The 22,501-nt window shown below is 39.9% G+C and overlaps 1 long non-coding RNA gene across 1 annotated transcript; it reads left to right on the forward strand.

Annotated features, from left to right (window-relative positions):
- The first annotated feature begins 4,805 nt into the window (after window positions 1-4,805).
- LOC142471770 (uncharacterized) lies at window positions 4,806-7,085 on the forward strand. The gene is made up of 3 exons (XR_012789544.1): window positions 4,806-4,905; window positions 6,054-6,134; window positions 7,011-7,085. It is a non-coding gene; the product is annotated as an uncharacterized LOC142471770 (long non-coding RNA).
- Window positions 7,086-22,501: the final 15,416 nt, after the last annotated feature.

Here is a 22,501-nt window from a genome sequence, read left to right on the forward strand (position 1 = left end):
AGGAGCTGGAGTTGCTCACAAAATGGCTTGAAACGGTCCGCTGTCAGCAGCACTACCTGCAACTGCTGTGTACTCCGATAGAGCTGCTTCTTTCGTTCGGTCACTGCTGTAATGGCACTTGGAATCCTTATATCTTACGAAATGTTAGATGTTTCTTAGCTGAAACTGTGAATCTCATTCCAGATGAACTGCATGCAATCTTATACAGTAGATGTTAAATCCCTATCTCTAAATAGTGTAGCCAATCTCTCTGTGGAAATAAGTTTTCACCTCTATCCTGGAGTTGCCAATACTTTGGAAACCTGGCAGAGGGGGCTTCTCATTCTGCTACGAGCATGTGTAAACTTAACACCTTTGCTCCTTAGCATATGAGACCCAGACCCTCTCCATGGCGACACGAAGTCTGGGCTGGCCCCCATTTGCCAAACTGCCCGGACTTTACACTAGGATGGTGGTACTTGAGGATCCCATCCCCAACTAATACCTTGGGGACACTGAGCCCTTTCAACTCCGGGCTTTCACATACATCAGGTCACCAAGCCAGCGGGATGTCTTAGAAGTCCGGAGCTACACATTCTTATCTGCTTTAGTGAGTCACTAGACGCATACTAAGTGGGGGTTACAATAAATTAGTATTCCCCGGTCCCCGGCAGTCTGAATGAAATCCAAAATGTGCTTAACGTTTGATACATTATTTGAGGGGGACTTTCATTCATCAATTTTTATACCGACTTATAAAAATTATGCTATGGGTGTTTTTCCCTGAACTATGCGCACAGCAAGTTTCAGCACGCTCTGAGCTTCCTAGCAGAAGTTAGCAGTGCTTTTATTTCTCAAGCACTGAGTTTAAAACCACTTTTTCCTCTCGCCACCTTATACCTGGTGGGAAAAACACTAAACGCCTTTACTGAGTTCTAGGTGTTTGGGCATATTTCGGGGGACCCTGGAACGTGATGTCTGTGCTCTAGGATAGTCCCTGGGGTGTACTTGCCATGTTAAATTAAATTACCAGATTATAATGGGCATGATAATAAACTATTAATAATAAATGAGAAATACATGATATTTTTGTTTCATTTATGTAAGGTAAGAGAGAAATGTATGTTATTATTTTTCATTTTTTAAGAATGTCTGAATTTTGTAAAATCTTTCAATAATTTCAGTATTTTACATCTGTTTTACCCCAGCCAAACTGCAATAAGTATAGTAAAATGCCAGGATGCAAAAGAAGTTACTTTCCTGTTTGTGGCACAGATGGGAAAACATATGGAAATGAATGCGTTCTCTGTTCTTTCATGAGGTACAGCTAAGCTTTTTTTATTCCCGAAGTCTACCCTTCTTCAGCCATATACAGCTTAACCCCGTTATAGCGTGGTCCTCGGGGGCCACCCGCGACCACTGTGTTTTTTTGTGGTGGTACCGTGTCCGCCGGAGGGGGAAAGCTGAGAACTCTCCCAGCGTTCCCAGACCCGGTGGGGCAGCGGCAACAGCACACAGCACTTACCCAGCATCTGGCAGCTCTTCTCCCTGTCTCTGCTTCCTGCTTCTGCTTCCGTCTTGCGAGAGCAAGCTCCCTTAAAGAGACAGTGTGTCTTTGTGTGTGTGTGTGTGTTTATTGTATTTACTCGGATAACAGTCTAACGGTTAAAACATCGTCAAAATGATCAGATTTTATTTGGCTGGTGAAATAGGCACAAATGTCTTTACAAAATGTGAAACAAGAGGCAAAATTAACTGAGACTGTAGTCTGGAAACCTAGCCAATTATAAAGAGTGTTGGCTCTTAGATAACTCTTTTTTTAATCTCTCGCAATGATTAATCAATTGCAAATCTTGATGCTAACACACCCAGTTATGTAGGATTTTGTGGAAGGAGTTAGGAGTCAGTACAATGTAATATTTCTAAAGGCTCGACAATAAATAATTAATGCCTAAGTATATAATTTATTCTCCATCATAAGCAGGGAAACCGCAGGATGGAAAAACTGGTTACAAAATAATATGTGAATGCTATCAAAATAATCATTACTATAGGATTCTCATCATGTATTTGGGAAACACCTCCTAATCAATATTATAATTTCAATAGTTCACTACAGTTTAATTTTTCTTCTCTCTCTATCAAAATAGTTTGTCCTGTTCTAAAATAATTCGTTTCTGCATTCACATTGTCTCATCTAACCAAAATATATTACTCATCTAAACCTTGGTTTTACCAGTTTCCCAGCTCTGTCCTATCCGTATCACCTTAGTTTTCCATTCCAATCGTCCTACTGAAATATATTGCAGATATGAATGGTCCAATAAAAATATTAGATTACTAAAGTGTAAGCTCTCCTGCAGCATTCTAATACTGAGCCAAAGCATTCACTGCAATAATAAAAAATAGCACCATAGATATAAGTAAGATATTCATAATGCGCTCAGTCAGTTATCACTCCTATACACAAAGAGTACTTACAATGTTTCATCATTTAAAGCAACAATTGCTTCCAAAAGCAAATATGAGTTGATCCAGCAAAAAGGAACATTAGCCCACTGATTGTATTTAAACATGTGTAGCCTCGGACCCCTGTCACCTCTGGTGCCCGGGGTGATGGCGAGTGCCGCCGGAGCAAAGCGGCGGACCCGCTCGCATGTCCGAGGATGGGGGCTGAGCAGCGAGAGCTCCAGTGCTACGGAGGAACCGCGGCGGCCCGAAAGTGCAGGGTGCCGCCATCTTCTTGTGCATTGCGCATGCGCAATGAGGGAATAGCCCTGAGGCAGTCGGCTAGCTTGTGCATCCACAGTGATAGCGCGCGAACCCTACACCAATCAGGAAAGGCTCTTTGGAAGGGATTACAGGTCCCATGAGCCTCAGGAGCGCCCCACATGATGCCAGGGAGCCAATAGGGCTGCAGTATTTCCCTGCTCTCAGGGATTGATACATTTTGCGCACTGGGAGACACGCCAGTCGGTGCCAGGAGAGTCTAGGGGAAGGAGGTGAAGGTGCAGGGGTCAGTGACCCACTGCACTAAGCCAGCAGCCCCCTAGGCCCTAGTTAGCCCTGAGCCACTCAGTAGGTTGTGTCACTTCAGGGGCAGGCCCTAGGTTAGGGACCCTGCCCCTTTTAGTGTCAGCAGTACAGTTAGGGACACAGCGGATTCTGCGCTTCCCATTTCGAGGCTTGGGATCAGGCCTACTCCGCAGAGAGAGCGGAAGCATACCCTGGTGGACAGCTCTGCCTGAGCACCGCGCTGGTGGAACCGGACGTCGCCCCAGGAGGTCGTCAGATCCTTTTTGAAGACCCTTGAATGCCCAGGTTCAGCCACACTGGGCAGGTATTGTTAATTAAGTGCACCAACTACAGAGTACTCACACATAGTGGCAGCGCTGACCATGGGACAAGGGTTAAACTGTGAACATGGTATGGGTGTACACGGTGGTGGGCACGAGGTATACACTCCTAGATGGGAGTGAAGGACATCAAGGGACACTTGGGACTTTGGTATATGGTGTGGGGTTATTCCCCCTGAGGAGCAGTGTTACAGGGTAACACTAAAGTATTGTTGATGCGATGTTATGGTTATGTTTCATATACAGTAAACGGTTCTCATATATATTTTGGTGTAAGTGCTTACTGTGTATGTGGGTCCTGTGGGGGGTACATTCTACACTCCTAGAATCCTACACAGGTGGAGGCGCTGTGTATTGTAAAATCATTCCAGAGGATTCACCTCAGGCTCTCACTGGTGGAGGCTCAGGCCTCCTGTGAGCCTAACAGGTACTGCACCACACCTAGTAACATATAGGTTCCCCCTCACATGCACGCTATCTGCGATTGGAGTAGGGGGAATACCCGTTACACATGTATTATAAAACATAGGATATATTTATTGAAAAATGATGATTCATCACACATTTACTGTAGTTGTTCATTTTACAACTAGCAGAGAAATACCAAAATTTCAAGAACTTACAAGAATTTCAGATATATTGAATACTTTTTAAGCCATAAATGAACATTATTTATGTAAGGGGGCAATGGGGGGCATGTCGTAATATGGATATGATCAGGTGGCCGGTTCTGTACCCCCAGTACATATATTTAATTTTTATTTTTTAATGAAGTTACATTTTAAATATTAACAAAACAAATCTATAAATTGTATTTTAATAAGTAAACTTCTATTAAATTCAGTACAACTTAAACTTATAACTTAACCCTATCAACTTATTGCTCCCATCTTAATACGTTCTCACAGTGTCCATTATCAGTACTGTGCGTTGGTGACAATCCTGCTGTTTCTGTCCTCTGCCTTTGTTCATATACTGTCATTCTGCCTCTGTGCACAGGACTCTTTGTCTTTTTTTATTGTTCATCCTTGATAGTTTTAGTTATTTAGCCTTTTTAATCATCATCCAACTTTTATTTGTATACTGTTATTATTCCCCTCTCTGCTGCTGCTGCTGCTCTCTCTCTCCCTGTTTGACTTTTCCCACCAACTGACAATCTCCACATTCAAATTCCAACAATCATTTTATTGCTGCCAACTGCCATAGAACCCCGCACTGGCGGTACCTCTGCAGGTTCCATGTGCAGCAGCTCAGCTCTTGCAAAGTCTATTACCTTTCAATCCTTGCTTATTGGAAGGGTGTCTGTGTGACCCCCCTTATACAAGCTTTTTGCTTAGCGACCATGTACATTTTTATACTATGACTTCTTTGTAGTAAGTTTTTGAAGTAGGTGTGTTTTAAAAGGATGCAGGTACAAAATGACAAACATTCTAACACCTTTTTTTATTATTTACAGAAAAAGGCAGGAGATTCAAATTAAATGGAGGGGCGATTACTAATGCAGTGGTTTCAATCTGTGGAGAAATCAAGATGTTGACCCTTTTCAGATAATGCTCATCTCAGATAACCGGTTAGATATTAACTAAAAAATATTAATTTCTTGTTGGCATTTCGATTGACAAACATAATAAAATTAGCAGATATAAAACTAAAATACATGTTGTTTGTTGATATAATTATGATGTTCTAGCATAGATCAGTATCAATGATATTCAATTGTTGTAATAAATGTATGGTTACCAATCTGAAAAATATTATCATGATTAAAATATCTAAATTATCTCTTCTGTGGAAGAGATAACAGTCTTAAATATTGCAAAAGCTAATAGACTTTAAGCACCTTATGTCTGAATGTTCAAAGGCAAATAACCAAAGCTTTCTTTGCATGCAACATTTTTTAGGGTGCCTTGAAAGCCATGATACAAGCTAACTTCAACCTGAGAAATTCAAGTTTTTAATGATTTGAATCTGCAGCTGTATACAGTAGTTTATGCTCCATCTCACAGTACACCTGCTTAATTAAAAAAAAGAACTGATGTTGAACAAAACCAGGCGATATATTTTGGCACACTGATGCTAAAAGATGTGCAAATATCCTCTTGCATCAATTAAATAGAAAAACACTCTTTTAAAACTTGAATTTTATTGATTTTACAAATTATAGGGGGAGGGAGGAGGAAGGGGGTACAGAAAACAGAAACAAGGGGGAAGCAAGTGGGGGGGGGGGGGATAAATCCATATAGACTCCACACAGGGAGAATTCAAAATTACATACATAGTTACAACTGAATTCACAGCAGTACAGAGCGTGCGTCATTCAATAGGGCTACAGACAGTAGTTAGGCTGGGTTTTGTACCAGGTAAATCACCCATGGATTTCAGATTATCATAAATCTATCATATCTGCCATGGATTAGACTGGAGAGTCTCTCCATGGTCATTATATAATTTAGTTTGTGTTTAACTGCTGTTAGAGGTAGGTGATCGATCTGTTTCCAGTGTGTCGCGATTGCCGTTTTGGCGGCTGACAGGATTTGTGTTGCCAAGAGGTCCACATTCCTCTCCATATCCTTTATATACTCTTTATATACTTTAAATACACTTTGATAAAGCGCCAGCACAGCGGGAAGTGCCTCTGAGTGTTTTTTAGCTCTCTCATGGGCATGATCTATTGTTTGTTTTTAACCCTTGATCTGAATCCAGTTCTCTTTGCTGCAGCGCTCCTTGCTTTTCTCTCTACTTCTACTTTGGACTTCAATAACGGGATGCACGCCAGGATGAACACACTAACAGCTATCTGTGAGTACTAATGTTTTTTTCCTGCTGTTGGCTCAATGCCTATGGAAGATACACAGAATTGACCTAGAGTAGCTGGCTGCTATTTGACTCCATGGGTTTCCCCTTTATTGTAAGATTCCCCTTGGCTTCTATTCCAGCGCTTTAATTATTTGGTCATTATACAGCTTATGTTTACATTGCATTCTATACATTACTATTACAAAAGGATTCAGAAGATGGTGTTCTGGACTTTGATTTGTTCCTGTTACACCACAGGGGGATTCATTTCTCCATTATATATACTCCCCATATCCTTCACTGGCCATGGAATTAACACTGTTTCTATGCTCCATGGCAAATCCATTCCCAAGACTCTTTGTATTAGTCTTCAAACCTTACTCCCGAATAGAATGATCTTGGGACAAGACGAACAGTTATGCTTAAATGTGCCTATATGGCTGCGCCAGCATAGGGAATAAATTGATGAGAAGGAGTGTAGACGGGCAGTACCATCGGTGCAGTATTTTGAAGTTGGTTTCCCTAACTGCTGAGCATCTGGAAGCTATGGCTATCCTATCATATATACCTTCCCAATCCCATTCATCCAGCGGTCTACCTATATGTTTTTCACAGTCTGCAATATTGAAGTGAAACGTCTTTGTGTCACCTACAGTGTCACTGATAAGCGAACAATGCTTTAAAGACTTTTCTCTTTATCTTCCACATTTTTACCTTCAAAAATATAACAACACTTCACTTCTTATTATAACTACACACTAAATACAAATTGCACTTGAATCAAACAGCAATTTAGTCACTCAGCTCCACACACTATTGCATCTATAGACATATTCCTGTTCACTTTTCCCATGATTTATCTATAAAATATTTTTCTAGGAAAAATACATTGAGTTGTCTCATGTATGCAATTTCCCACAATGATGTACAGTGCAAGCCTACAAAAATAGACAGGTGTGTATTTGTTGATAAAATGTATACAGTATATCCTTAGAAATTAAAGTCCTGATTTTTTTCAATGTGCTGTTCTACTTCTTGTTGTCCATAAAAACTAATTACAGAGCTAATTATTTATTTTCAGTTTACATATCAACTTTTTACAGAGGTATCAGGTTTGTTACAAGTTTATGCTCTCATGTCTTTGTCTGAATTTGCTGTTAGATTTATGACCTAAGCCAAATACAATATTGTATTTCAAACCAACTGCATTAATTTTATCATCTGCTGTTTACAATTCATTTATTTATTACTTTTAATGTTTTTTCAATATATCATTTTGTTTTGTAGATTATTGCTTCAAGGACAAACAAGAAACTGAATGCAAATTCAAGTAGATGCATTATGCAAAGATGTAACAAAGAGAATGTGAATGTTGTGGTATTTCCTTTGAATTAAATTTAAATTCAAAATAAACTCATATTTATTTGCATATTAAAAGGACAGAATTGGTTGATAAACAGAATAGTGTAACAGATAGCCTCGGGTTATGCTTGATGAATGAAAATCAAATAAACCTGTTTCAGTACATTTTGTTTTCTTTGTGTTTTATACTGCCACTGTGGCACGCAAAATTTAGATTTCTAGAAATTTTAAGTGAAGGAAAGAGAGGAGAGAGTTAAATCTCTCCAGCCTCTGTAGCAAGTAAATAATCTAAAGGGGTTATTTATTAAACTGTGATATTGTCAATCTGGTTATTATGGAAAATACCATTGACAAGTTTAGTGAAAAACACAAGATTTTCTTAACTCTGTTACCTACCTGGGAAATATGCTATTAGGAGTAATTAGCATACCCAATATGCATATTTCCTAGGTATCTCAGTTATGCCCATATACCCCTAGTGTACACAGTTGTCTCTGCATGTGTTTGAAGACGTATTTGAGGGGATATATACTGTTTTTGTATATATATATGTAACCCTTTTATCCCCCCCCCCTAGATGAAATGGGGGGTATGCTCCTTGCTGGTTACCTCAAGCGGTCTGGGTGCTGCAACCTGCTGGCAACAGGAGGGCTGAGGGATCCGCGGTGGTGTGGGGAGAACCAGGACAGGGAACAAGGTGGGACAGATTACCTTGACACTGGTATCTTCTGATGGTGCAGTGCCTCCAGCCAGTGAGGATCTCCTGTAGATCTGCAGGGGATGGACCCTCACTGACACTCCTTTATACCCAGAGACATAAATCCACACAGCAATGTCTTTTCTTGGTGGCTTTATTGCAGGCAGGTGTACAGCATATCATTAGATTCTTCAATGCATATGCCCTTCTCCATACTAGGGAGTTCTTCCTCTGCTCAAAACAGCATACTTCCCCTCCCTCCCTGCCCCTGTGGGGTAGGAGGGAGAGAACTATTTTCTATCCTTCTCAGCTCACTCTCTAATTCTCAACTGACACTAACTGATAATTAGGAGGCATGTCCCAATTTGAACATCCTTAGGGAGTGTCTCTAACTCTGACTCATTACAAGCCAGAGCCAGATACAGATTGGCCCACACACAGCAGGGGGGGCGTTCCAACCAATATCCACACCTTAGATTGACAGCCTCAGAGTTGCAAGGCCCGCCCTCGAATATTGATACAACATTCAAGGCTGAAATTCACATACAGGCCTAATAATGGATTAAACCTTTCCAGTGCCTGCACTAACAGGACTGAGGACTGACAGAGGAAAGGCCCAGAAACAGAAGTAACTGCCGGGAGGCCATGTAACATATATATATATATATATATATATATATATATATATATATATAACATATAAAAAGAACAAAAAGCACTCCGTAATTATAGTCACTGATGTGGGTGCAGATCCTATAATGAAGAATAAGCAATACGATACCGTTTGGAAACGAAATCAGCAGGCAGCACTCCAGAATTGAACAAACAAGTGTATTGAAAAAATAAACACAAAACCAACGTTTCAGTCCACGAATGGGACCTTTGTCCTTTTATATATGCAAAAACAAAAGAAAAACAGGTGCACTCCTAGTGTATTAAAGTATTAAAAGGTTTTATAGGACTGTAACATATAAAAAATGCACTCACAAACAGAGTTCAATAAAGAGCATGTATGAGGTATACTCAATCACCTGAGAACTGCAAGGGTCCACGCCAAACGTCCCGTTGGTGCCACCTCTGGTGTATCCGGTGATCTAGCAGGATGTGTGAGTACTCCAGGAACCGGATGGTGTCATAACTCAGTGTCCTATGCAGAGACTTCCTCCGGCTACACCTCCTTCAACTGGTACTGCTCACCATAGGAACCAGCAGACAGCCGCAGTGAACGGAATAACGGCAACCCAATACAAGATCTCAAGCAGCTGCTATACTCGCTGCTTTAGGAAACGCCCTATGCGTTTCGTCACTGAAGACTTCGTCAGGGGTTAAATTAATTGGTCAAAGGGATCAGATGTTATAATTAGCCAATGTGAGTGATGGGCGAGTACTTCCACTCGCACAAGATTAACCCTATTTCATTGCTGGACAATATTGTCAATTAATCTACAAGAGTTCTAGAACCTATTAGAGATAAAATTAATTTAACGTTTTCTAGACAATACTCAAAATAAAAGGATACAGTATAGACAATGTACAAAAGATCAAGTTTTGAAGAGCTATAAATAAATTTACAAAAATCAATTTATAAAAATAATAAAAGCCTAACAATTAATCCCAAAATGGGAAGGTACATGAATATGATAAAGGTAAACATAACCTAGAAAAAAAGGGGGGGAGAAATACAACTCATTATTAATTAACATCATAAACCAGAGGAGCAAGGTCAGGGACAGAAGAGACCTCAAGACTGACGGGGGCCACAATCCCCTATAACCATAATAATGTGCATATACAGCTATATATACACATCTATAATTATATAAATGTAAATATATATATATAGAATATGTAAAATCTTACTTTTAATATTTATAATTTTTTTTATAACTTTGATTTTATTAGGTGAAATATTACAGACATGGTAACACAACCCAATGGCTTCAGTATCATCACCTCTTTTAAACGTTTATCCATCACATTGACACACCGGACTCACAGGACAGACAGGGAGACATGACCAAAGGGTAAGAAAGGGAAGGAGAGAGGAGAAAGGATCTGGAGGTATCTAAAGAATTCTGCGTTAGGAATATCCTGCTCCTCTTTATATGATCAAAGGTTTTGATATACAGAGAGATAACAAGTGACACAGATACAACACAGACTATAATTCCCTGGCGCACTATCAGATATTGAACCTGACGAATCGGTGTAGTCCCATGAATCAACAGATGGTATAAAGAAGATCCACAGTCCACATTGTCCCGTTCTTTTACACAGAATGCTGGTCTGAAAATACAAATAAAACAACCATTGCGCAGTACCCTATGGTCAGTATTCCAAGACCCCACCGTTGCTATCTACTTACTTAAAAATAGATAAGAATGGGCCTCAAAAGGTATCTTTAAGTCCCCCACGATTGGCTCCGACTGATTCCTGCTGCTGGTATCACGCTTTACACTTCCAGCATCAGCATCACCATACCGATTGGGAACAGAAAGGGGCACCAATAGTATAGCACTATAACATTTATTGTTAAAAATGACAAGCATAAAAACATGCACTCACATGCGAGAATGCCCTATGTGTGTCCTACAACGTGCCGTCCGCTTCACATGGGAGGATGCCGAGGGATTGCAGGGGGAGGCTGGAGCCGGCGTGGGTCCCCGCTTCGTGGCCGCGTCTTGGAGCGCCTAGTCCCTCCTCCGATGATGTTCCCCGTCAATCAACCTCCTTTCCTTCCACAGGGTTAGCACGTTGCAGCACGTTCAACAAGCTCCACCCTACGCGCGTTTCGTGACTCTGACGTCACTTCTTCAGGGGTAATGGAGCTGTGGTGGCACTTGAGGTATTTTATACCCTTGTGCAAAGCTGACAGGGAGTTCCCATTGGTTGAATGTCTGATTGGGAACTCCTATTAATTGTCCACTTATTGGCTGATACCTGGCAATTCGTGTGTTTAGCAGGTTTAACCACTTCATGCCTGTACAGCCAATTGCACTAGATTATTACATTCTAGCATGCTATAAAACACTTTACAAAAAGTTATTTTATACATCAGTAACATAAAAACCATAATAAAACTCTATGAATTATAAAATTCTATGAATTATAAAAATAAAAAGTAATTAGCAACCTTGTGGCCTATTATTCAATGTGCGAGATAGCTATTTGTATTGATCACTTTTGCTAACAGCATAAAGGACCCAGAGGTGGAAAGAGATTATTTGCATAGCAAAAAAAAACAAAAACCGATAACCTGGTTATGCAACATTCAACATCAGCAGTTACAGACCTAACTGTCCCTCAAAAATGCTGCCAGGTCAAATTCGATGTTTAGTCCTCTCGGGGTTAAGGTTTTGAGGGTATATATCCAGTAGCTTTCGCGTCTGGATATAAGATTGATTTTATCACCCCCCCTCCAATTCTGCTTGGGGCAGTCAATCCCTTTACAGATTAACCCTTCCGGATTTTGTCCATGTTTATTCTTAAAGTGACTGGAGACACTATGTGTCTCCAGACCCCTTTTTATATTATAGACATGTTCTGCAAGACGTCGTTTCAATGGTCTACCTGTTCGCCCTACATATTGTAGTCCACAAGGGCACTCTAACAGGTAGACCACAAAAGGAGTCTTGCAGGAAATAAACGATTTGATGGGAAATCTGACACCTGTAACATTGGATTGAAAATATTTGCATTTACTGCTGTACCTACAGCCAATACATTTGTCACATGTAAAGAATCCGTCCAATTCCTTAAGCCATGTTGTACTTTTTGTTTTTACGGAATTGAACGGACAGCTCGGGGACAGTTGAAGCTTTAAATTATTGGCCCTTTTAAACACTATCTGGGGGTGTTTAGGTAGTATTGTTTTAAGTATAGCATCCCCCTGGAGAATACTCCAATGTTTCTTAATTATTTGTGTTATTTTGTTTGACATCCCATTAAACTTGGTTATAAAGGGGATGAACTCTACACCCTCTACTTGTTTTAATTTCTTATTGTCCATACTGATAAGGTCATTTCTATCTATGTCCTTTACACTTTCTAAGGCCTTCTCAACCATATTGGGATTATATTCCCTCTGGATAAATTTATCCTTAAGATCACTGGCCTGCATCTCAAATATTTCTGGTTGAGAGCAATTTCTTTTAGTTCTTAAGAACTGGCCCTTGGGAATATTGTTAATCCATCTATGGTTGTGATGGCTAGACGCCAGAAGGTATGTATTGGCATCTATTTTTTTATAAAAGGTCTTAGTTTGAATAGACCCTCGCTCTATGAACAATGTAAGATCTAAAAAGTCTATACTTGTGGGGCTGATGTTAAAGGTGAATTTTAGGTTCATATTGTTGTTATTTACATATTTTTGGAACTCCCCAAGTTCCTCAACACCTCCACCCCAGATACATAGCACGTCGTCTATATAGCGTTTCCATAGTACAAGGCCCGCCCCAAATGGGCCGCCGGAATGGATGTATTCATCCTCCCACATGCCCATAAAGATGTTAGCATAACTAGGGGCGAACCTTGTACCCATGGCAGTGCCACATATCTGGAGGTAGTGGCTGTTGTCATAGCTGAAGAAATTATGTGTAAGTATATAACGTATCCCTTCTATTATAAAATCTCGAAATCCCTGTTCTAGACTATCATCTTGATTTAACACCCTACTGATTGCTCTAATACCCAGGTCATGATTTATGACGGTATATAGAGACGTCACGTCACACGTGACCCAAATATAATGATCTTCCCATTTTAGGTCCCTAACTAGATTTAGTACGTGTGTGGTGTCTCTTAGAAAAGACGGGATTTTAGGTACATATTTCTGCAGAGTGGAGTCAATAAACTGCGACAAATTGGATGTCAATGATTTGATCCCTGATATTATGGGGCGCCCAGGGGGATTCCAAAGATCCTTATGGATCTTAGGAATAAAATAGAAAATTGGAATCCTTGGATGTGGTACATCCAAGAACTCCAATTCACCCTTGGAGATATTACCATCCAAGAAACCCTTACTGAGGTATTCCTGGAGTTCTGTCTTAAACTCTATGGATGGATTACCCTGCAGTTTTTTATATGTAACTCCATCACTTAGGATTCTCAAGGACTCTTTTTTATAGTAGTCAGAGTCCATTATAACTATGCCTCCCCCTTTGTCCGCAGACTTAATTACAATTTGTTTATTGTTTTCCAGACTCTTTACTGCATCTTTTTCTAACTTACTGAGATTGTTTTTGGGGATTTTAAACTCACTGGTTGCCTTTTCCATATCCTGAATGACTAGTTCAGAAAATGATTCTAAGAAACTACCCTTCACGTGTTTAGGATAAAACACTGAGGGTTTTTTAAATTGAGTGGTGGAGGACGATCTGCTCTCACTATTTTTATTACTCTGGAGAGTCTCCCTACTTACAGCATCTTTTATAAAGTACTTTTTAAGTGTTAACCGTCTTACAAATTTTTGGGTATCTATGAATAAATCAAACATATTGGGTCCTTTAGAGGGAGCAAAGTTAAGGCCTCTGGACAAAACTTTTTCCTCAACCTCAGTGGTTTTGTAACTACTGATATTGAATATATTACCAACCTCTACCGGTGGCTTGGCTGCTCTGACTTTTTTCTCTTTCCTTCTTCCACCTCTTTTTCCTCTGAATCCTCTATTCTTTTGCGTCTCGCCGACCTGGGGGTGTCTTGTCTCCCCACTGCGTTCTCTACCTCGCTGTTTTTCCATATAGGGAAATTGTACTCTCTGTCGTGATCTAAAAAAGACAATTGATGTTGATTATTTTCATAGTTGAAAGGAGGTGCATTGAAGGGCCTGAAATTGTTAGATCTAAAAACATTATTATCATACCCTCTATATGCTTCTCTGGGTTCATCATGATAATAATCATGGTGCCCATACCTATCATTCCCATTGGCATACCCTCCTCGTGGTGGGCCATGGTATCTATGATGTTCCTCCCTTACAGGTGCTTGTGGCCTAGCTCCCATGTAGGGCCTATGGGGTCCCATCTTTCTATTTGATGTTTTTTCTTTTTCATTGTCTTTTTTTGATTTTGGTTTAATATCTTCCTTTTGTAGCACTTTGTTATTTGGAGTGGATTTCACCTCAACTGTGGATGTATCCTCTGCAATAATGACTTTCTTTTCAGTTTTCCAGTCCCTTTGTCTATTCTGTTCATAATCTTTCTTGTCCCTGATAAATTTTTTCTGTTTGGAACTAATGACCTCTTTCTCTAATTTTTCTATTCTCTGAGTAATCTTTTCGTCTAGTACCTTGTACTCTTTGAGATCAGAGAATTGGCCTAATTTTTCTTGGATTTCTATAATCTCTTTATCCAAAACTTCTAGGGATTTTGTTCTGTACTGAATAGACAACTGGACTAAACCGAATGCACATGTATCCAGAAGATTATTCCACTCTTTCATAAAGATCTCATTATCAGTTTCTAGAGTGGGTACCTTGAGGACCCTAAGTCCCCTTGGTATTCTTTTGTGTTCTATATATTTTCTCAATGCTACCACTTCCCAGATCTGCCTCATTTCTTGTGTGAGGAGTTTTTCTACTTTATTAAGGAGTGTATCTAAATTTTCAGTGTCTACATCTATATTCTCTACGTCTGCATCCTCTGAAAATATTTTATCTAGATTACAACTACGAAGTGCTCGACTAGAAAAAAGTGACATGTTTGTGATATGGTTGGCTGCTGATATGCAATAATGGATAGAACAGAAAGTGAGAAAATGTTAAACTAAAAGCATGTGATCAGCGCTCAAACCTATAAACCTATACCTAAATATTAACTAAAATAACCAGGTGTTTAACAAATATAAAATAAATATTAAAAGTTTCCCCTATAGGAAAACCTTAATGTGAATTCCTCACAGCCTGTTGTGGCAGGTTGGGGAATGGCTGCCCTGGGAATATAACAACCCTATCCACAAGGGCTGTATAACATATACAGAGAGATAACAAGTGACACAGATACAACACAGACTATAATTCCCTGGCGCACTATCAGATATTGAACCTGACGAATCGGTGTAGTCCCATGAATCAACAGATGGTATAAAGAAGATCCACAGTCCACATTGTCCCGTTCTTTTACACAGAATGCTGGTCTGAAAATACAAATAAAACAACCATTGCGCAGTACCCTATGGTCAGTATTCCAAGACCCCACCGTTGCTATCTACTTACTTAAAAATAGATAAGAATGGGCCTCAAAAGGTATCTTTAAGTCCCCCACGATTGGCTCCGACTGATTCCTGCTGCTGGTATCACGCTTTACACTTCCAGCATCAGCATCACCATACCGATTGGGAACAGAAAGGGGCACCAATAGTATAGCACTATAACATTTATTGTTAAAAATGACAAGCATAAAAACATGCACTCACATGCGAGAATGCCCTATGTGTGTCCTACAACGTGCCGTCCGCTTCACATGGGAGGATGCCGAGGGATTGCAGGGGGAGGCTGGAGCCGGCTTGGGTCCCCGCTTCGTGGCCGCGACTTGGAGCGCCTAGTCCCTCCTCCGATGATGTTCCCCGTCAATCAACCTCCTTTCCTTCCACAGGGTTAGCACGTTGCAGCACGTTCAACAAGCTCCACCCTACGCGCGTTTCGTGACTCTGACGTCACTTCTTCAGGGGTAATGGAGCTGTGGTGGCACTTGAGGTATTTTATACCCTTGTGCAAAGCTGACAGGGAGTTCCCATTGGTTGAATGTCTGATTGGGAACTCCTATTAATTGTCCACTTATTGGCTGATACCTGGCAATTCGTGTGTTTAGCAGGTTTAACCACTTCATGCCTGTACAGCCAATTGCACTAGATTATTACATTCTAGCATGCTATAAAACACTTTACAAAAAGTTATTTTATACATCAGTAACATAAAAACCATAATAAAACTCTATGAATTATAAAATTCTATGAATTATAAAAATAAAAAGTAATTAGCAACCTTGTGGCCTATTATTCAATGTGCGAGATAGCTATTTGTATTGATCACTTTTGCTAACAGCATAAAGGACCCAGAGGTGGAAAGAGATTATTTGCATAGCAAAAAAAAACAAAAACCGATAACCTGGTTATGCAACATTCAACATCAGTAGTTACAGACCTAACTGTCCCTCAAAAATGCTGCCAGGTCAAATTCGATGTTTAGTCCTCTCGGGGTTAAGGTTTTGAGGGTATATATCCAGTAGCTTTCGCGTCTGGATATAAGATTGATTTTATCACCCCCCCTCCAATTCTGCTTGGGGCAGTCAATCCCTTTACAGATTAACCCTTCCGGATTTTGTCCATGTTTATTCTTAAAGTGACTGGAGACTTTTTAGATCTTACATTGTTCATAGAGCGAGGGTCTATTCAAACTAAGACCTTTTATAAAAAAGTAGATGCCAATACATACCTTCTGGTGTCTAGCCATCACAACCATAGATGGATTAACAATATTCCCAAGGGCCAGTTCTTAAGAACTAAAAGAAATTGCTCTCAACCAGAAATATTTGAGATGCAGGCCAGTGATCTTAAGGATAAATTTATCCAGAGGGAATATAATCCCAATATGGTTGAGAAGGCCTTAGAAAGTGTAAAGGACATAGATAGAAATGACCTTATCAGTATGGACAATAAGAAATTAAAACAAGTAGAGGGTGTAGAGTTCATCCCCTTTATAACCAAGTTTAATGTCAAACAAAATAACACAAATAATTAAGAAACATTGGAGTATTCTCCAGGGGGATGCTATACTTAAAACAATACTACCTAAACACCCCCAGATAGTGTTTAAAAGGGCCAATAATTTAAAGCTTCAACTGTCCCTGAGCTGTCCGTTCAATTCCGTAAAAACAAAAAGTACAACATGGCTTAAGGAATTGGACGGATTCTTTACATGTGACAAATGTATTGGCTGTAGGTACAGCAGTAAATGCAAATATTTTCAATCCAATGTTACAGGTGTCAGATTTCCCATCAAATCGTTTATTTCCTGCAAGACTCCTTTTGTGGTCTACCTGTTAGAGTGCCCTTGTGGACTACAATATGTAGGGCGAACAGGTAGACCATTGAAACGACGTCTTGCAGAACATGTCTATAATATAAAAAGGGGTCTGGAGACACATAGTGTCTCCAGTCACTTTAAGAATAAACATGGACAAAATCCGGAAGGGTTAATCTGTAAAGGGATTGACTGCCCCAAGCAGAATTGGAGGGGGGGTGATAAAATCAATCTTATATCCAGACGCGAAAGCTACTGGATATATACCCTCAAAACCTTAACCCCGAGAGGACTAAACATCGAATTTGACCTGGCAGCATTTTTGAGGGACAGTTAGGTCTGTAACTGCTGATGTTGAATGTTGCATAACCAGGTTATCGGTTTTTGTTTTTTTTTGCTATGCAAATAATCTCTTTCCACCTCTGGGTCCTTTATGCTGTTAGCAAAAGTGATCAATACAAATAGCTATCTCGCACATTGAATAATAGGCCACAAGGTTGCTAATTACTTTTTATTTTTATAATTCATAGAATTTTATAATTCATAGAGTTTTATTATGGTTTTTATGTTACTGATGTATAAAATAACTTTTTGTAAAGTGTTTTATAGCATGCTAGAATGTAATAATCTAGTGCAATTGGCTGTACAGGCATGAAGTGGTTAAACCTGCTAAACACACGAATTGCCAGGTATCAGCCAATAAGTGGACAATTAATAGGAGTTCCCAATCAGACATTCAACCAATGGGAACTCCCTGTCAGCTTTGCACAAGGGTATAAAATACCTCAAGTGCCACCACAGCTCCATTACCCCTGAAGAAGTGACGTCAGAGTCACGAAACGCGCGTAGGGTGGAGCTTGTTGAACGTGCTGCAACGTGCTAACCCTGTGGAAGGAAAGGAGGTTGATTGACGGGGAACATCATCGGAGGAGGGACTAGGCGCTCCAAGTCGCGGCCACGAAGCGGGGACCCACGCCGGCTCCAGCCTCCCCCTGCAATCCCTCGGCATCCTCCCATGTGAAGCGGACGGCACGTTGTAGGACACACATAGGGCATTCTCGCATGTGAGTGCATGTTTTTATGCTTGTCATTTTTAACAATAAATGTTATAGTGCTATACTATTGGTGCCCCTTTCTGTTCCCAATCGGTATGGTGATGCTGATGCTGGAAGTGTAAAGCGTGATACCAGCAGCAGGAATCAGTCGGAGCCAATCGTGGGGGACTTAAAGATACCTTTTGAGGCCCATTCTTATCTATTTTTAAGTAAGTAGATAGCAACGGTGGGGTCTTGGAATACTGACCATAGGGTACTGCGCAATGGTTGTTTTATTTGTATTTTCAGACCAGCATTCTGTGTAAAAGAACGGGACAATGTGGACTGTGGATCTTCTTTATACCATCTGTTGATTCATGGGACTACACCGATTCGTCAGGTTCAATATCTGATAGTGCGCCAGGGAATTATAGTCTGTGTTGTATCTGTGTCACTTGTTATCTCTCTGTATATGTTATACAGCCCTTGTGGATAGGGTTGTTATATTCCCAGGGCAGCCATTCCCCAACCTGCCACAACAGGCTGTGAGGAATTCACATTAAGGTTTTCCTATAGGGGAAACTTTTAATATTTATTTTATATTTGTTAAACACCTGGTTATTTTAGTTAATATTTAGGTATAGGTTTATAGGTTTGAGCGCTGATCACATGCTTTTAGTTTAACATTTTCTCACTTTCTGTTCTATCCATTATTGCATATCAGCAGCCAACCATATCACAAACATGTCACTTTTTTCTAGTCGAGCACTTCGTAGTTGTAATCTAGATAAAATATTTTCAGAGGATGCAGACGTAGAGAATATAGATGTAGACACTGAAAATTTAGATACACTCCTTAATAAAGTAGAAAAACTCCTCACACAAGAAATGAGGCAGATCTGGGAAGTGGTAGCATTGAGAAAATATATAGAACACAAAAGAATACCAAGGGGACTTAGGGTCCTCAAGGTACCCACTCTAGAAACTGATAATGAGATCTTTATGAAAGAGTGGAATAATCTTCTGGATACATGTGCATTCGGTTTAGTCCAGTTGTCTATTCAGTACAGAACAAAATCCCTAGAAGTTTTGGATAAAGAGATTATAGAAATCCAAGAAAAATTAGGCCAATTCTCTGATCTCAAAGAGTACAAGGTACTAGACGAAAAGATTACTCAGAGAATAGAAAAATTAGAGAAAGAGGTCATTAGTTCCAAACAGAAAAAATTTATCAGGGACAAGAAAGATTATGAACAGAATAGACAAAGGGACTGGAAAACTGAAAAGAAAGTCATTATTGCAGAGGATACATCCACAGTTGAGGTGAAATCCACTCCAAATAACAAAGTGCTACAAAAGGAAGATATTAAACCAAAATCAAAAAAAGACAATGAAAAAGAAAAAACATCAAATAGAAAGATGGGACCCCATAGGCCCTACATGGGAGCTAGGCCACAAGCACCTGTAAGGGAGGAACATCATAGATACCATGGCCCACCACGAGGAGGGTATGCCAATGGGAATGATAGGTATGGGCACCATGATTATTATCATGATGAACCCAGAGAAGCATATAGAGGGTATGATAATAATGTTTTTAGATCTAACAATTTCAGGCCCTTCAATGCACCTCCTTTCAACTATGAAAATAATCAACATCAATTGTCTTTTTTAGATCACGACAGAGAGTACAATTTCCCTATACGGAAAAACAGCGAGGTAGAGAACGCAGTGGGGAGACAAGACACCCCCAGGTCGGCGAGACGCAAAAGAATAGAGGATTCAGAGGAAAAAGAGGTGGAAGAAGGAAAGAGAAAAAAGTCAGAGCAGCCAAGCCACCGGTAGAGGTTGGTAATATATTCAATATCAGTAGTTACAAAACCACTGAGGTTGAGGAAAAAGTTTTGTCCAGAGGCCTTAACTTTGCTCCCTCTAAAGGACCCAATATGTTTGATTTATTCATAGATACCCAAAAATTTGTAAGACGGTTAACACTTAAAAAGTACTTTATAAAAGATGCTGTAAGTAGGGAGACTCTCCAGAGTAATAAAAATAGTGACAGCAGATCGTCCTCCACCACTCAATTTAAAAAACCCTCAGTGTTTTATCCTAAACACGTGAAGGGTAGTTTCTTAGAATCATTTTCTGAACTAGTCATTCAGGATATGGAAAAGGCAACCAGTGAGTTTAAAATCCCCAAAAACAATCTCAGTAAGTTAGAAAAAGATGCAGTAAAGAGTCTGGAAAACAATAAACAAATTGTAATTAAGTCTGCGGACAAAGGGGGAGGCATAGTTATAATGGACTCTGACTACTATAAAAAAGAGTCCTTGAGAATCCTAAGTGATGGAGTTACATATAAAAAACTGCAGGGTAATCCATCCATAGAGTTTAAGACAGAACTCCAGGAATACCTCAGTAAGGGTTTCTTGGATGGTAATATCTCCAAGGGTGAATTGGAGTTCTTGGATGTACCACATCCAAGGATTCCAATTTTCTATTTTATTCCTAAGATCCATAAGGATCTTTGGAATCCCCCTGGGCGCCCCATAATATCAGGGATCAAATCATTGACATCCAATTTGTCGCAGTTTATTGACTCCACTCTGCAGAAATATGTACCTAAAATCCCGTCTTTTCTAAGAGACACCACACACGTACTAAATCTAGTTAGGGACCTAAAATGGGAAGATCATTATATTTGGGTCACGTGTGACGTGACGTCTCTATATACCGTCATAAATCATGACCTGGGTATTAGAGCAATCAGTAGGGTGTTAAATCAAGATGATAGTCTAGAACAGGGATTTCGAGATTTTATAATAGAAGGGATACGTTATATACTTACACATAATTTCTTCAGCTATGACAACAGCCACTACCTCCAGATATGTGGCACTGCCATGGGTACAAGGTTCGCCCCTAGTTATGCTAACATCTTTATGGGCATGTGGGAGGATGAATACATCCATTCCGGCGGCCCATTTGGGGCGGGCCTTGTACTATGGAAACGCTATATAGACGACGTGCTATGTATCTGGGGTGGAGGTGTTGAGGAACTTGGGGAGTTCCAAAAATATGTAAATAACAACAATATGAACCTAAAATTCACCTTTAACATCAGCCCCACAAGTATAGACTTTTTAGATCTTACATTGTTCATAGAGCGAGGGTCTATTCAAACTAAGACCTTTTATAAAAAAGTAGATGCCAATACATACCTTCTGGCGTCTAGCCATCACAACCATAGATGGATTAACAATATTCCCAAGGGCCAGTTCTTAAGAACTAAAAGAAATTGCTCTCAACCAGAAATATTTGAGATGCAGGCCAGTGATCTTAAGGATAAATTTATCCAGAGGGAATATAATCCCAATATGGTTGAGAAGGCCTTAGAAAGTGTAAAGGACATAGATAGAAATGACCTTATCAGTATGGACAATAAGAAATTAAAACAAGTAGAGGGTGTAGAGTTCATCCCCTTTATAACCAAGTTTAATGGGATGTCAAACAAAATAACACAAATAATTAAGAAACATTGGAGTATTCTCCAGGGGGATGCTATACTTAAAACAATACTACCTAAACACCCCCAGATAGTGTTTAAAAGGGCCAATAATTTAAAGCTTCAACTGTCCCCGAGCTGTCCGTTCAATTCCGTAAAAACAAAAAGTACAACATGGCTTAAGGAATTGGACGGATTCTTTACATGTGACAAATGTATTGGCTGTAGGTACAGCAGTAAATGCAAATATTTTCAATCCAATGTTACAGGTGTCAGATTTCCCATCAAATCGTTTATTTCCTGCAAGACTCCTTTTGTGGTCTACCTGTTAGAGTGCCCTTGTGGACTACAATATGTAGGGCGAACAGGTAGACCATTGAAACGACGTCTTGCAGAACATGTCTATAATAAAAAAAGGGGTCTGGAGACACATAGTGTCTCCAGTCACTTTAAGAATAAACATGGACAAAATCCGGAAGGGTTAATCTGTAAAGGGATTGACTGCCCCAAGCAGAATTGGAGGGGGGGTGATAAAATCAATCTTATATCCAGACGCGAAAGCTACTGGATATATACCCTCAAAACCTTAACCCCGAGAGGACTAAACATCGAATTTGACCTGGCAGCATTTTTGAGGGACAGTTAGGTCTGTAACTGCTGATGTTGAATGTTGCATAACCAGGTTATCGGTTTTTGTTTTTTTTTGCTATGCAAATAATCTCTTTCCACCTCTGGGTCCTTTATGCTGTTAGC

This window comes from Ascaphus truei, chromosome 1 (assembly GCF_040206685.1).
Source record: "Ascaphus truei isolate aAscTru1 chromosome 1, aAscTru1.hap1, whole genome shotgun sequence".
NCBI classification, from domain to species: Eukaryota; Metazoa; Chordata; class Amphibia; order Anura; family Ascaphidae; genus Ascaphus; species Ascaphus truei.